Source organism: Cinclus cinclus, chromosome 6 (genome assembly GCF_963662255.1).
Source record: "Cinclus cinclus chromosome 6, bCinCin1.1, whole genome shotgun sequence".
Classification (NCBI taxonomy): Eukaryota; Metazoa; Chordata; class Aves; order Passeriformes; family Cinclidae; genus Cinclus; species Cinclus cinclus.
In genome coordinates, this window is record NC_085051.1 from 41,921,441 (window position 1) to 41,935,024 (window position 13,584).

Sequence of the window (13,584 nt, forward strand, 5' to 3'; positions counted from 1 at the left end):
AGTGTTTAAAGTGTAATTTCAGTAAGATTTAATTTATTTTGTCTTTCACTTTGCAGTCAGTTCTTTCATAACATCTCAGTGTTTTTTGTTTCCAGCATGATGTAGGTTTCTACAGTGGGGGATCACTTTGAATGTGAAGACAACTGGTGGGACAGTTCTGCTTTAGGTGCTGGGAAGTGGTTTTTGTGTGTTACCTGGATTTCTTCAAGAGCACTAATGGAAAAATTGGCAGGATTCACTTGCTGGCTTTAGCTATGAGCATTGCCAACTCATTGCAGCAAAAGGAGAATACAAATCTCAAAAACTTGCCATTTTATACCTGCAGCTTATCACTATGTTGTTTTATAGATGATTCAAGATCTTGTTCTTGTATGCTATTAGGTCAAAACCAGTGTATCTTGGTCCCATAGGAATGTGAAGGCAGGAACTAAAAACACAGTTTTTCTTGGATTGTAGCAAGGTCCATCAATGTGGAAGAGAAACACTCTGACCTCTTTTGATTCATTTACACCATCCCCTGTAGCATAAATTTCTCTAAACACAGGATGAAACACTAAAATTGCACTATTGGCTCTAAGGGGAAAAAACTGTGAGTAAATCTGAATGATCCAAATCCCAATGTCCAGCTGCTGGAACAACTGTTAAAACAGGTGTGTCTAATTTTAGCTTCTGAAACAGCTGGGCAAAATGTTGGCTGTGCTTCAGTATCTTTAGCTTAAAGAGAAGGCAGGTGGCATTCTCTGAACAAGCCGCTATTGAATTAGAGAGACCTATTAATATTAGTGAGTCAACTTAATTCTCTCAACCTGATAACAAGAGCAGTTTGGAAGGGGTTAGAGAAGAATGACACACTATCTTGTATAAAACAAAAGGGAAAGGGATTGTGGTGTGTGCGTTCTACCAGCTGCAGTTGAATCAGTTTAGGAGCATCTGTGCTACCCATCACTTTGCTGGCTGTTAGAATTTCTCTTGCCTGGGTGACCTCAGGCATGTATGTGCTAGCTGTAATTTTTGAATGAAAGCATACTCCACTGAAGTAAAGATTACACCTAAACAGGAATACATTGCCATGTGTGTGAGAGAGAATGGTAAAAAAGCCAACAACAACCCTGCTCTGAGTAATTGGGGAATTTGTTGCAAATTCAAGCATTCAAAATTGAGGTAAGCTGGAAATCCATGTAATGTTTTCCCCCTTCTGCATTTCTTTCCATCTTTTAATCATATCAGGATTATGTTCTTGTGTACTCCCTATTTGTTTGTGAGCTAGAAAAAAATCATTAAGCAAAATGTATTTGTATAGATAGAAAATTATGTAGTTTGTGAAACTTCTGTTTTAGTTGATATATTTTTTTTCTGTTGAATAATGAAGTGGAAATTGGAGTTTTGTAATTAAAGAATCCAAAGCTCTACTTGTTCCCCTAGCTCAGCAAGAGAGTTCTAGAGTGATATATTCTTCCTAAACAGCAATGAGTATGTTATAGATGTGAGGGCAGAAATAATGGATTGTTATCAGTGTACACTTTTTATCGGTTTTTTTATGTCCCTGGGAACAACAGCTGTGAAAGGTGGTCACTATATGTAGTGGACTGTAAATCCCTCTGTGAATCCCTTTTTCGTTGAAAAGAAGTAGGGGAAGAGAGAAGATATTTTAAGAATGAGGAATTTTGTCATGTTCTTTAGCAGCATCTGATTGTGCCGAGGAAGGTATAGCTTCTCCAGATGTCAGCTATTTAGAGACACACACACCAGAAGTTCTGTGGACAACAAATGATTGAATCCCACACAGGATGCTCTTCTTGGCAAGAGAAGAATTGAGGGTGAGTGGGTGAGCCTGTGTGTGTTACTGTGCAGGATGGGGTGGGCAATTACAAATATGGGAGATAGGGAGAAAAATAAGGATGGATGGAGGTAAAAATAACTGCTAAATGCCAGCTGTCCCACTTGGATGGAGTAGGATTTTTGGCTGGTTATCTCAGTGCTTTGTCTAGTGTGATTTTTAACCCCATTTTGCCATTAGTTATGTAACCTAAGCTATGATAAGCTCTGTATAAACATCTGGATATGTGTTGTTTTCAGCCCGTAACTAGTGGCCTGAGCAAACCCAATAATGAGAGTGATTTGCTGTAATAGAGCTTGCTGGAAAAAAAGAAACACCAACAAACCAAACACAAATTATTAGATCATCCTTTGTTGAAAGTAAAAGTCTTTCATAGCTTTATTCCTTTAGATGAAAGTTTTGTTAGAAGTATTTTAAAGCTCAACAGTCTTTCTGATGATAGGTCAAAGGGTTTGAAAGGACCCACAAATAATTGGGCAGCTTGGGGCTTCCCTCAGAGGCCACCCATTTCCCTGGCAGAAGTTGGAAATTTACTGTTCTACTGGTTTTAAATTTGCTCTTGTGTAATATTTTCTTCTTTCCTCATATTCCATCAGATAATTGGTTTCTCTTTCCTGTGCAAGCTTTGTTCAGTGTTTGGCTCTGATACAGAAGTAATGTTTGCAGTGGGGAAAAGCTGCATCCTACCTTTGGAGTCTAGCTAGTCTAGGTCCTGTTGCTAGTGCTAGATGAAATCTCCCATTTCTAGTGGAGAATAATGCTTCATCAAATGGGAATAGAATTACTCTCCTTTGAAGGATTCATTCTGGACCATTATGTACAAGTGTGGAAATGGAGTGTTATTTCAGTCTGTTCTTCTGGGGAAATCATGCTTCTACAATCACTCTGTTTGGCCATCACCCCTTTGGTTGCCTGGCCAGCAGCCACCACATTTGACAGGAACATTAAAGCCCCAGAGATACTGAATTCTTCCAAAACCTCTTCCTGATCCCTGCTGAGGTGTAAGGCTGGTCCACCAGCTGGTAAGCTTGCAACACTGAACCTGCATCAATACAGACCACCTCTTCCTTGGCCAGAGGATGACATGAGAAGGTAAATAAATGAAAGGTGTTACAGTGGGGTAAGGAAATATGACAAACATCAGAACACATCAGAGGAGGGAGTGTGAGAGAATGTAGGAGGAACCAAAGGTCATGTGTGACATTGTGGTAAATAGGGGAGGGTACACACAGCACAATAAAGGGGAATCATAAAGCCTCATTTCCTAATCAGTTATTTCTGTAGTTCTGCTGCTTCTAGAACAAATTTTTTTTCAAGTAGCCAGGAATATCAGATGCCCTTGTTTTATCTGCCTGCTGCTACATTTCTGATGATAACACCTAGTGTAGGGGCTGGTAGTGGGTAAGCAGTGTCTCAGTGTAAGGAAACGTGTTATACGGAGCACCTGTATATCTGCTTATTCTGTTGATGACATACTGCTTTCTGTCTCTTCGGGGGTTTTTTTTGGTAGCTTGGGCTGTCACGAAATAGCTACCTTCAGAATTCTGTGCAGGAGGAGATCAGAATGCAGAGATAAAGACAGCAACAAAATGATTCACAGTTAGTCATCCTGAAGACCACTCACATTTCTTTCACCCTCACAATACCCACCATATTTCTGCCAGTACCCTGGACAAGTCAGTGGCAGACTGTGTGTTGCCATCCTGAGTGCTCAGTTTAGATGACTAATAAAAAGGTGAGGGGGGTGAAACGTGGCATCTAATTAAAAGTATGCAGACCTAATTCTAATTTAAGGGTTAAGGGATATATTGGTCCAGGGTGCAGATGGCTTTTTTATGACCAATTCAAAATTCAGATTGAAGAAATAAAGAAGTCTGGTGGTGTTTGCAGCACCAGTGGGATTTTGTTGCTGCTTTCCCTCCCATTTTGCTCAAAGACTAGGGTGCTGGGCAAAGAGAAGTGTTCAGTTTGAGGAATTTGGCTTTTTTGCATCTATGTGAATACTACAAGTACTCTTTGAATTGCATGTGAGTTGGAGGATATGACAAGTCAAGGAAACTGCTGGTGCCTCAGGAGACCTGCAGTTCTGGGGGAGCTTGTGTAGGTGGAGTTTGAGACCCTGGGGGATGACAGGAGAGGGAGGTGCTTCACAAGGAGAGAGATTTTTTTAAAGCAGTTCATGCTCCTTATTCTCACTATTGTACTTTTGTTGAACTTCTCTGCTGGAGACGAAGTATCCCAGTAAGATCCCTGATCCATTTGCTGCAAATGGACCTGGAGTGTATTCTGCTTCCATCTGTTTGATTTGTTTGTGTGGGTGCATTGCATTCCTTGAAGCCAGGGTCTGTCCTTGGTTGTATTACATATATCAGCAGGGAACAGGTAGTTGATGCTGTATAACTACTCATCTCAGCATAACACTGCAGTCACCTAAGATGCACTTTCTGAAAGTTGCAAAACCTTTTAAAAATCTCAGTGCAAAAGGCCTAGGAGCCTGTGAACCAGGGCTTAGTGATATTTTCCATGTTAGAGAATATATAACTGGGAGTAGCTAGCAGGGTGCTAATATGAGCTCTCCTTCTGTGCAAGAGGGGCAAACACCTTACTGGAAATGTAAACAGGAGCATCACCAGTAAGATATGTGAAATAATTGTTCTTATGTATGCAGTGCTCATAAGACTTTATCTGAAGGGCTGCATCCAGTCTGGGACATTGCACTTCAAGAAAAATGTAGATATTTAGAAAAGTCTCCAGGAAACCAGCAAAAATGAGCAGAGTCTAAACCCCATAGATTTCTAAGGAACAATAGAGCAAATGTCCTTTTACAGGGAGGAGGGAAATAGCACAAGTCTCCAAATATGTAAATAGTATTTGTAAAGATGAAGGAGATAATCTTTTTTTTTCTATGAGAGAGAAGAAATAACACCTCAGTATTGAAAAATGAAATTGTGTGTGTATGTGTATGCTGGGCAATTACAGATTGCTAGGAAGTGAACGTATAGAAAACTAGTAAATCAGTTTTAAACTTTAAACCAAAATTTTACTGAACTCATTGAGTAGCAACAACTTAATGATAATGGTTAATTCTCAAATATTATCATTAATTATTGCTTTATATACAAGACTTCAGAACTGCTATTCTTTAGCATTTATGTCCTAAATTAACTGTGACTATACAGTGCCAGAGAGATTCTCTACACTTAGCACTGACAGCTACAGTCCTTGGTGGTTTTAGCTGCAGAAGAAGAGGTGAGAAGTAGAGAAGGATGAGAGAAGTTGGAAGTGATGCTGGCTTGTCATCTTCCATATCCAATTGGCCTTTACATACTTGATTCTTTAATGCTATTTTGATCTGCCAAAAATGGGATCTTCAACTGCCAATAGTGCTGCTTCTCTTATTCTTTTTTCCCCAGACATGCTACTTGTGTGTCAGCTGGATGTCTGTTTGCATCCCTTATGCTTATCTTGTCCTTTGTCGCAACTTTTTGTTGCCTGGATGCCTCCTATGAGTAAATAGCTATGTCTTGTTTGCCTGTTTGGTGGTCACGTTGTTCACATACGTAGTGAGATGTTTATATGTACCATCAGAGTGTTGCAATATATTATATACTGCTGTCAGTTACAATAGTTTATTATGTTTATATCTGGGCAGAAAGAAAGCTAAGATTAATTATATCCTGATGAATGTATTTGTAATTTATAGGTGCCACATATGACTTCTTTGACTTGTGAGAAGGAGGAAAAACAAAGTTGATAAAGTTGAACGCTGATATATATTGCTTCCAGAGAATTGATTCTTCATCATTACACTCTGGACATCACCGAGAGTATTATAGGCAAAATTTATATTGCATTGGTGGAGACAGGGGCAATATAGCCTCTTAAGGTATCTGTCTGTCTAGTCTATTATGAGCTAGTTACTTGGAGGGAAAATGTTCATTTATACTGTGGTTGAGATCAATTGGACTGTATACTGTATACCACCCTGTGCATGTAGCACGGGCACCACATGTGAAAACAGCTGTCTCCTTTGGGCACAGAGAAGGCCATCTAACGGCTTATTGCTTGTTACACCTTAGCCAGTAAGTAATTTGACACAGACCATGCAGAATGGGCTCTTTCAGGGTTAAAAGCAGAAGAATTGTTCCCTTCAGCGCCTTCCTTTGTCCTTCAAATTTTTAGCTTTGGCTGCTCTGACCTTCTTTTTCTTTTCATCTCCTGCACACTGACAAGGTATACATCTTAGGAAATTACACCTACCAGCAGCTCCCACGCAAGAGGGCTTGGCTGCTGGAATCAGTTTGCTCTTTGTCAGGTGGTGAGACACTCATGTCATTGGAAGGTTTTTCCCCTATATCTTTCTTTGTTTTTAATTCTCTCTCTTTTGTTTTCTGTTTTGGTTTTTTATTGTTTTTTTTTTTTTTTTTTTCTCTTGGCGGCTGGATGACCACAGCAAACACCAGTCACCTAGCAGTTACTGCTGTGAGTAGAACAGGTGATTACAGGCAATAGGCAGGCAAAGATGATAGATGGAAGAGAGAAGAGAAGCAGAGGGGAGCCTGTGCACAGTGCATATTAGAGAACTCGCTTTTCATTAGTACAGAAGTCAGTTTAAAGGAGCAAAAGCAACAGTTTTTCCAGCTTTTCCTTTCTGTGTCAGACAAGATTTCTTTGAGTGCATAAGGAAAAATAAGTCGTCTTTCTGCTTTCATGGGCAAAATTAAAATAGTTCCCTATTTATCTCAGCAGGTAATTTAGTTCCATCTATTCTTTGTGTCTTTCTACTTCAGCCTTGCAGATGCTATTTAAATCTTAGAACTTGGAACTCTTAAAAATAATTTTCCAGCTGTTCCACACTAAGAATTCATGATATAGATGTTAGTTCTACAGTTGTAATATTTGCCCTAGTGTGTAAGGCACTGGGCTTGCAGAGCTTCCAGATCTAGATCTAGATCTGCAGAATGGATACAGAAAAAAATACAGTAGGCAACACATCTGTGATCTGCTGGTGCATCTAACCTCTTGCTGCTGTGAGAATCACTGAAGGCAAGGGATCACAGCAGTGTGTATCCCAGGCAGGGCTCACACCTAGGCTGGAAACAGGCCTTCACCTGTGACTTGCCAACACTGATTCCAAACATAAGGAGAATAAGATACTTCTATGTGTCTTTTTGTTTCCATAAACATAGTAGCTACGTACATCCATAGTATCAGTTGCTAGGAGTTAGGCTAGAGATGAATTTTGCTCAACATAAAATCCGGCTAATCACAGATCTGTACGAGGGGGCTGTTACGAATGATGGAAATTAGTTCTATGGGTCACTACCATTTTATACTGGTCTACTTAGTGAAGCATAGGTAGTAGAATTGTGAATTCTGTGAAAGAAGCATCAGAAAATTAAACTTTTGGGTTCTTTTCTTCATTGGTGATTCAATAATTATCTAAGGTCAAGAAGTGGGCAACTCTGATTTTTTCAAATTCAGCCAGTCTTTTAGTTCCTCTACTCTTTCTGAGCCTGAACAAACCTTTGACAAAAGTCACATTGCTGAAAGTGATACTAGAAGTCCAAGCAGATTCTGTTTCTCTTCCTGACAAGCTCTGAGCAGCTGCCATTGAATCCAGCTTCCACAGAGAGTGAAAAGATAGATGCAGTTCCAGCCTTCCTGGAGGAAAAAGCTCTGCAGCTACAGAAGATCAGTTTTCTCTTGTGAGATGAGAGTCTGTCTGTCAGCACACAGCTGAAGGGCAGACTAGAGCCTGCTTAGCCTGCTTTGATGAAGTACCCCAGAGGCAGGGACTAAAGTGTTAGTGAGACAGAATGGGACAATTGGTACTTGAATAACAGAACCTCCTTATAATGATTGAAATAAACTAAACTTGAGCATCCTTTAACACAAATCCCATTCATAATTGTTGATCTGTTAGAGGTCTGAAGTGTGGGAAGGATTTTGTCTCAATTTTTGAAGCAGTTTTAGGAGAGAGGATGCTTGCTGGTGTCTTTTGCAGGTGGTCAGAGGTATCTCTGCAGAACATTCTGTGAAGGAGAATTCCCAGGTGATGACAGAGTGAAGAACTCCCATGCTCAGGGCTGAAAGTATGGACTAGACACTCCTGTGTCAAAGCACTATTGCCAATGCCCTCCATTCTCTTAGGTTTGCAGTCTAGCAGACTTTGGCCTAAAAAAGGTACTGTTTGCTCATAAAGCTGTTCTGACATATGTTGGCTCATCCCTTTCCAGCAAGTCTGTACAGTCTCTCCAGGGAAGGGACTCCCAGCTTGTGTTAGTTTGCATAGTGCTGAGTACAGTGGATCATCCTTCATACATTATCTAGCAAACAGTGGCAATTTTAACATGTTATTGTCAGCTTGCATTAGCAAATCCTGACATCTTTCCCAATTATAGCTGATTAATGCTTATCAAAAAGTGATATATTACTGTATTTGTGTGCCCATCCACTTGTTTTTGCTGGTTTCCACCAACATGGAACTCTTGGTGTGTCACAAAGTCTTAACTTTACAAGATTTTGAGCTCTTAAATTGGATGTTTGATAGAACTGAATTTGTGTCTCAGTGGTTACCATCACTTTTGGGTAACTTACTGCTAGCACAATACTAACTGGTTGTAGTCAACTTGCATTTTTCTTCTCACAAATGAACACCAAGGATCAGATTTCCCTTCACTGATGTCAATCTACTGGCTCTGTTGAGTTTATTCACCCTGAAATAAATGAGAACAAAACTAGACTCTAAAGCTTCTATATTAGTTGCTTTTGGCAATTTGTGGTCCCTTGGAGCTGTGCAGAAAAGAGAACACCTGCCCTGTGTTACTGGTAACATGTAAGGCATATGCCTCAACTTTTGTGGATTAACTAGGCTTACTGGTTGTTAAAGGAAAGCACAGAAGCCCTGAGAAAAGGTTGGGTGTTTTTTTTCCCCCCCAGATACAGAATAAAACTGAGAACTACAGAGACTGCAGCAACTTAGTTATACGCAAAAAAAAAAGTACTGCACACAAGAAAAAGTACTGCATAACAGCAGCTGTATGCATAGCTTTCAGCCCTGTCCTGGAGCAACCCTCCCCTTTCGCTCTGGATGAGCAAACACTGATAATTCTTTGGTGCTGCTGGGCCCTGCCTCATGAGGCTGCCTGCAGAGAGACAGTGATGACAAGGACAGTGGGGCACCAGGGACTAGTCTCCGAGCAGTTAATTCTGCCAGCACTGCTGAGGAACTTACCAGATTTTTGGTCACTGCTGTTGTCAGCAGAATTTGAAGTAGCTTGCTAAAGACAAAGGTGCCTATATGCTAGTCCTAAGCTATCTACAGCATGCAACCCCCTCTGGTTTATTTTATTTTATTTTATTTTATTTTATTTTATTTTATTTTATTTTATTTTATTTTATTTTTATACTGTATTTTAACATCATAAATATGACATGTTTTCACCCTCCTTCTGGTTTTTTTTGCAAAGTACATTTTAAAATATTATGGAACTGTTTTGAACCTCGAGAGAAGCAATTCAGTCTAGGAAAAGCTTCTGGGAAACAGGCTGTTCTAGCTGACCTTATTCTCTTAAACTTACTATATAGCAAAGCACTGAATAACACTGTACCTTGTTAGCTTCTACTGGGTGGAGGCAAAGCTGTCCTTTCTCTGGGAAGCACCCTGTACTGATAAATGTTTTCCATATTTCAATACATATTTCCATGTATTGATAAATGGAATCCAGTTTCCCCATTGGATTCAGTTTAAAAGACCTGTGATTTTACAGCAGCACTGATTTTTCAGTTCTGAGTGCAGCAAATTAATTGACATCTAATATTTAATAGCAAACAGAGAAATTTGTACTTACTTCTTTACATAATGTGGAGTACAAACTTTTCCTGGGCTTGAAGATGACTGGGTCTCTTTCTGGGATTCTAAAATTCAGAAACAATTGCTTTATTATTTCTCATTTCTTCAGATTATGGTGGCCCTCTGTTCTTTTAGTAAAAGAAACAGCTATGTAGGAAATAAGACTTTTCTCATATCTGTAGAGAGCAATATCATGGAAACCATTATTCTTTAAGGGATCCGTCTTGGTTCTGAAGACACAAGAGCATTTAGAAAGACTCTATGTTTACCCAGATTAAATAAACTATTATGAATACAACAAAGCCAGCATCTTTTGCAGTAAATCTAGTGGGAATACTGTTGAAACGTCACTTCTGGCTATAAACTTCCCCTTGCCACCCAGAAGGAAAACTGCAATTGAAATCTGCCCTCTTCCTGCAGTGGTACTGCTAAATAAATGAGTCACCTGTGAACTACAGGGCAGTAAATACATCCACTGACATCTCATAAAGCAAGGCAGAGTGAAGTTCCAGTACTTTATGGTGTCACCAGAATCCTGTGATGTATTTATAGCTAGCTTCACAGGTTTTCCTTTTTTTCATTATTTATTTTTATGGGGTACTCCTAGAGTTTGGTTTTCTTGGCCCTTCTCATTTTTGCCTAAGGCAGTTTACCTACTGGTTTCCAGCAAAGGAAGGTTGCTAGGCAGAATGTAGAGAAAATCCCCATCAGAGGGCAATACGCAGCCACTTTATTTCTCCTGTTCATGGACTGTCCAGGCATTTTCTGTCTCTGGCCAGGGCAGTATGAAGTGATGCTCATGTTTGTATGTCCTACCAGCACCGAAGCTGGTACGTCTGCATGGCGGGGAAGGATTGGTGGCAGATTGAATGAGGAAAAGGATCAGTGATTTATTTTGGAGCTTGGTAATTTATTGTCCATCTCAGGCTCTACCTCCCACAGGAACCCAAGAGGTAGATGGCCAGCATGAGCAGGGGATTGAGTATGGAGAAGAGGATGTGGCCTGTTGGACTGTTTAAAGGGGAATTAAAAGCTGAAGGATGCTACCACAGTTTAGTCAAAGAAACAACTTCTTTTGTTTTCTTCTCTTTCAGTAACAGGGCAAATAGTTGCAGGACAGGGGCAAGGAGTGTATCCATGCAGTTCCCCTGCTCTTATCTCTAGAACTGAACTTTCTGGAACATATATATTTTCCACACAAAGTAATGAATTTTCCACACTGCCTCCTGGAAAAGAAGCATTGAGCCTTCAATGTTTAAACCTGTAGCACCTGTAGTCGCTTTGACTGGTCCTGTAATACGTGTGATACTTTCTGTCCTTTTTGTAATACTGTAGCCAGAGAAAACAGAAAGTAGATGGGAAGCCGATATTTGTTACATTGCTTATAATTATCTGTGTCTGAAACTCATTCAGATTTCCTTTGCTTTACAAATCAGCTACTGAGTGATGAGTGTTTAATGTATGTCCTTCCCCTAAATCAGGCTCCCTAACAGCTTAACTACACAATAAATTTTTCACAATACTTTGTCTGTGGACTGTGTAAAAAGTAGGACTTCTGTGATGAGGGATTCAAGAGTGCTGACTCATGGGTGTTATGACAGATTATATTCTCCCCTTCCCCCAAGTAGTTAGGAGCAGGGAGCTTTCCCACCAAGACAGCATCCTTCTGGGTATCCCACCACATATATGGCAGCAACTTCAGTTTCCTCAACAAAACTCAGGGCCAGGAAAAGTTGTCTTGCACAGATAAAACTGCTCTGTGCCCTTTGTATGGCACTGCAAACTTGCCATCCAGGAGCCACCTGCACTGCAGGTTACTCAGTCCTGTCTCCACCTCTGTGCCGTGCCCCATTGTCAGGAGAGCTGATATCCATGCTTTAAGGCTAGCAAGTGGCCACCAAAATAGTTTATACTACCAGCATGTACTGCTTAGCATGGGGAATCTTAGTGTCTGTTCAGTTCCTGTGTCTATCAGTCACTCACTGGGTCAACATGACTGAGCCTGTTTCCTTATCTACAGAACAGCAAAGTAATACCTAAAGCTGTTGAATGGCTTCATTAATAAAATATATTAAAGCACTCTGAGATTCTTAGGTGGCGTATGTGAGATAAATGTGAAGATAATATTCTTGCTTTTCATAATCACTGATTAAACCCAGCAAAACACCAAAGCATTTCTGGCTGCTTTAGCCCCTAATTTAGATCACTTATACTATAAGTTGCTGGAAAATAAATTACAAGCATATCAGGCTCAACTAAAAGTATTAGACGTGCAACTCAGGCTGATCATTACAAGTTACTGACATGTTGTACCAAATTGAGATCAATGACTGAAAACACTGCACCTCAGCATCAGGGAAACTCGAGTCAAACAGCAGGTGTTTCACAGGCGCACGCGTGCACACCTGCAAACACGGCTCTAGAGGGGAAAACAGGAAAACTGACAGTCATAAACAATTTATTCGTTTGTATGAATAAATGAAAGGGAAGGAGGCAGTGCAGTGCAAGGTGAGTCCTCGGGCTAGCTGGCTCCTTTTCTAAAGTTCCTTATTGACTCCCTGAATGATCCTGTGTAAGTCACTTCACTCCTGGTGCTCGCCTTCCCGAGTGTGGCTGGGGATTTTTGTCATGCAAATTGATAGGCAGTAAATTACTAGATATTGCTAGTACATTTGTTTATTAATTTATGGGCCGCAAACTCCGGCTTCATTCCTTATTCTGCGAAGATTAAGTGCAGGTACACCTGTTTGGACTACGCCTGATGTTGCAGGAGCATTAAAAAAATATAAAAAACTGTAAGAGCCATAGGGAGTTTTAAAGAGCGCGGTCATTCCTAGTTCTTCCTTTTCTCTTAAGCTGCTGCGGCCGCAGGAAGAGCCCTGGGACAGGGCGGCGCGGGGGGACGGCGTTACTTCAGCCGGCCGACCCCGAGGCACAGCGGGACGGGGGCACGGGAAGGAGGTGGCGGCACGGGAAGGAGGTGGCGGCACGGGAAGGAGGTGGCGGCCCCGCACGGTGCCATGGGCGCGTTTCGCCAGGGGCCGCTCGGGGCAGGCGGCGGATGCCGGGCTCCGGTTCCCGGTGCGGCCGGTTCCAGGAGCCGGGTGTTCTCGGGGGCCGCGGGCGCGCGGGACCGCACGAGCGCATGAATGGCGGGGGCGGTGCCGCGCGCCGGCCCCGCCTCCCCCGGAGCCAGCCGGTCCCTCTGCGCAGCGTTGCCGCCGCCCCCATTGGCTCTCCGGCGCCGGGACATTTGCATGCGTCTCGCCCATTGGCGGAGCCGCTTCCCCGGCCGCCCCGGCTGCGCTTCACCTGCGCCGCCGAGTTGTCCGCACTTGGTGCCGGCCGCCCGCGCCCGCCCCGGCTCCGCTCGCTCCGCGCCCGGACCGCGCCGCCCGCCCCGGCTGCTCCAACGCGCCCGCCCGCCCGCTCGGGAGGACCTGGCGATGCGCTCGACGGCTGCGCAGGGTTAATCGGCTTGAGCCCCTCGGTCGCCTGGATTCGGTGGAAAGAGGATAACAATCTAGATCGCTCTCTGTGTGTGTGTGTGTGTGTGTGTGTGTGTGTGTGTGTGTGTGTGCGCGCGCGCGCGTGTGCGTGTCCTAGCACTTCTGCATTGCAACACTTGCTAGTGGAGAAGCAAGAGAAACCCCTCGGAATTGGGATTAAAAAAAAAAATCAAAACATTTACCTGGGGTCCCTGGCTTATTTCTTCTTTTTCGTTTTTAATAGTCCCTCTCAGCAAAGTGAGAGGCAGGGATCGCAGGCGGGGAAAAGTCCTCAAGGACCCCGTGATCCTGGAGGAACCTGAACAGGACCCTCGCGCGGACATGTGTGGCTTTCCTGCGCACTCCTGGAGGCTCCGTACGGCCGCGGGGTTCCTGCCACAATA

The 13,584-nt window shown here is 42.4% G+C and overlaps 1 protein-coding gene across 6 annotated transcripts in view; it reads left to right on the plus strand.

The window, feature by feature from the left end:
* Positions 1–13,584, plus strand: part of NRXN3 (neurexin 3) — a 900,390-nt gene that overhangs the window by 536,260 nt on the left and 350,546 nt on the right. The window lies entirely within an intron of this gene.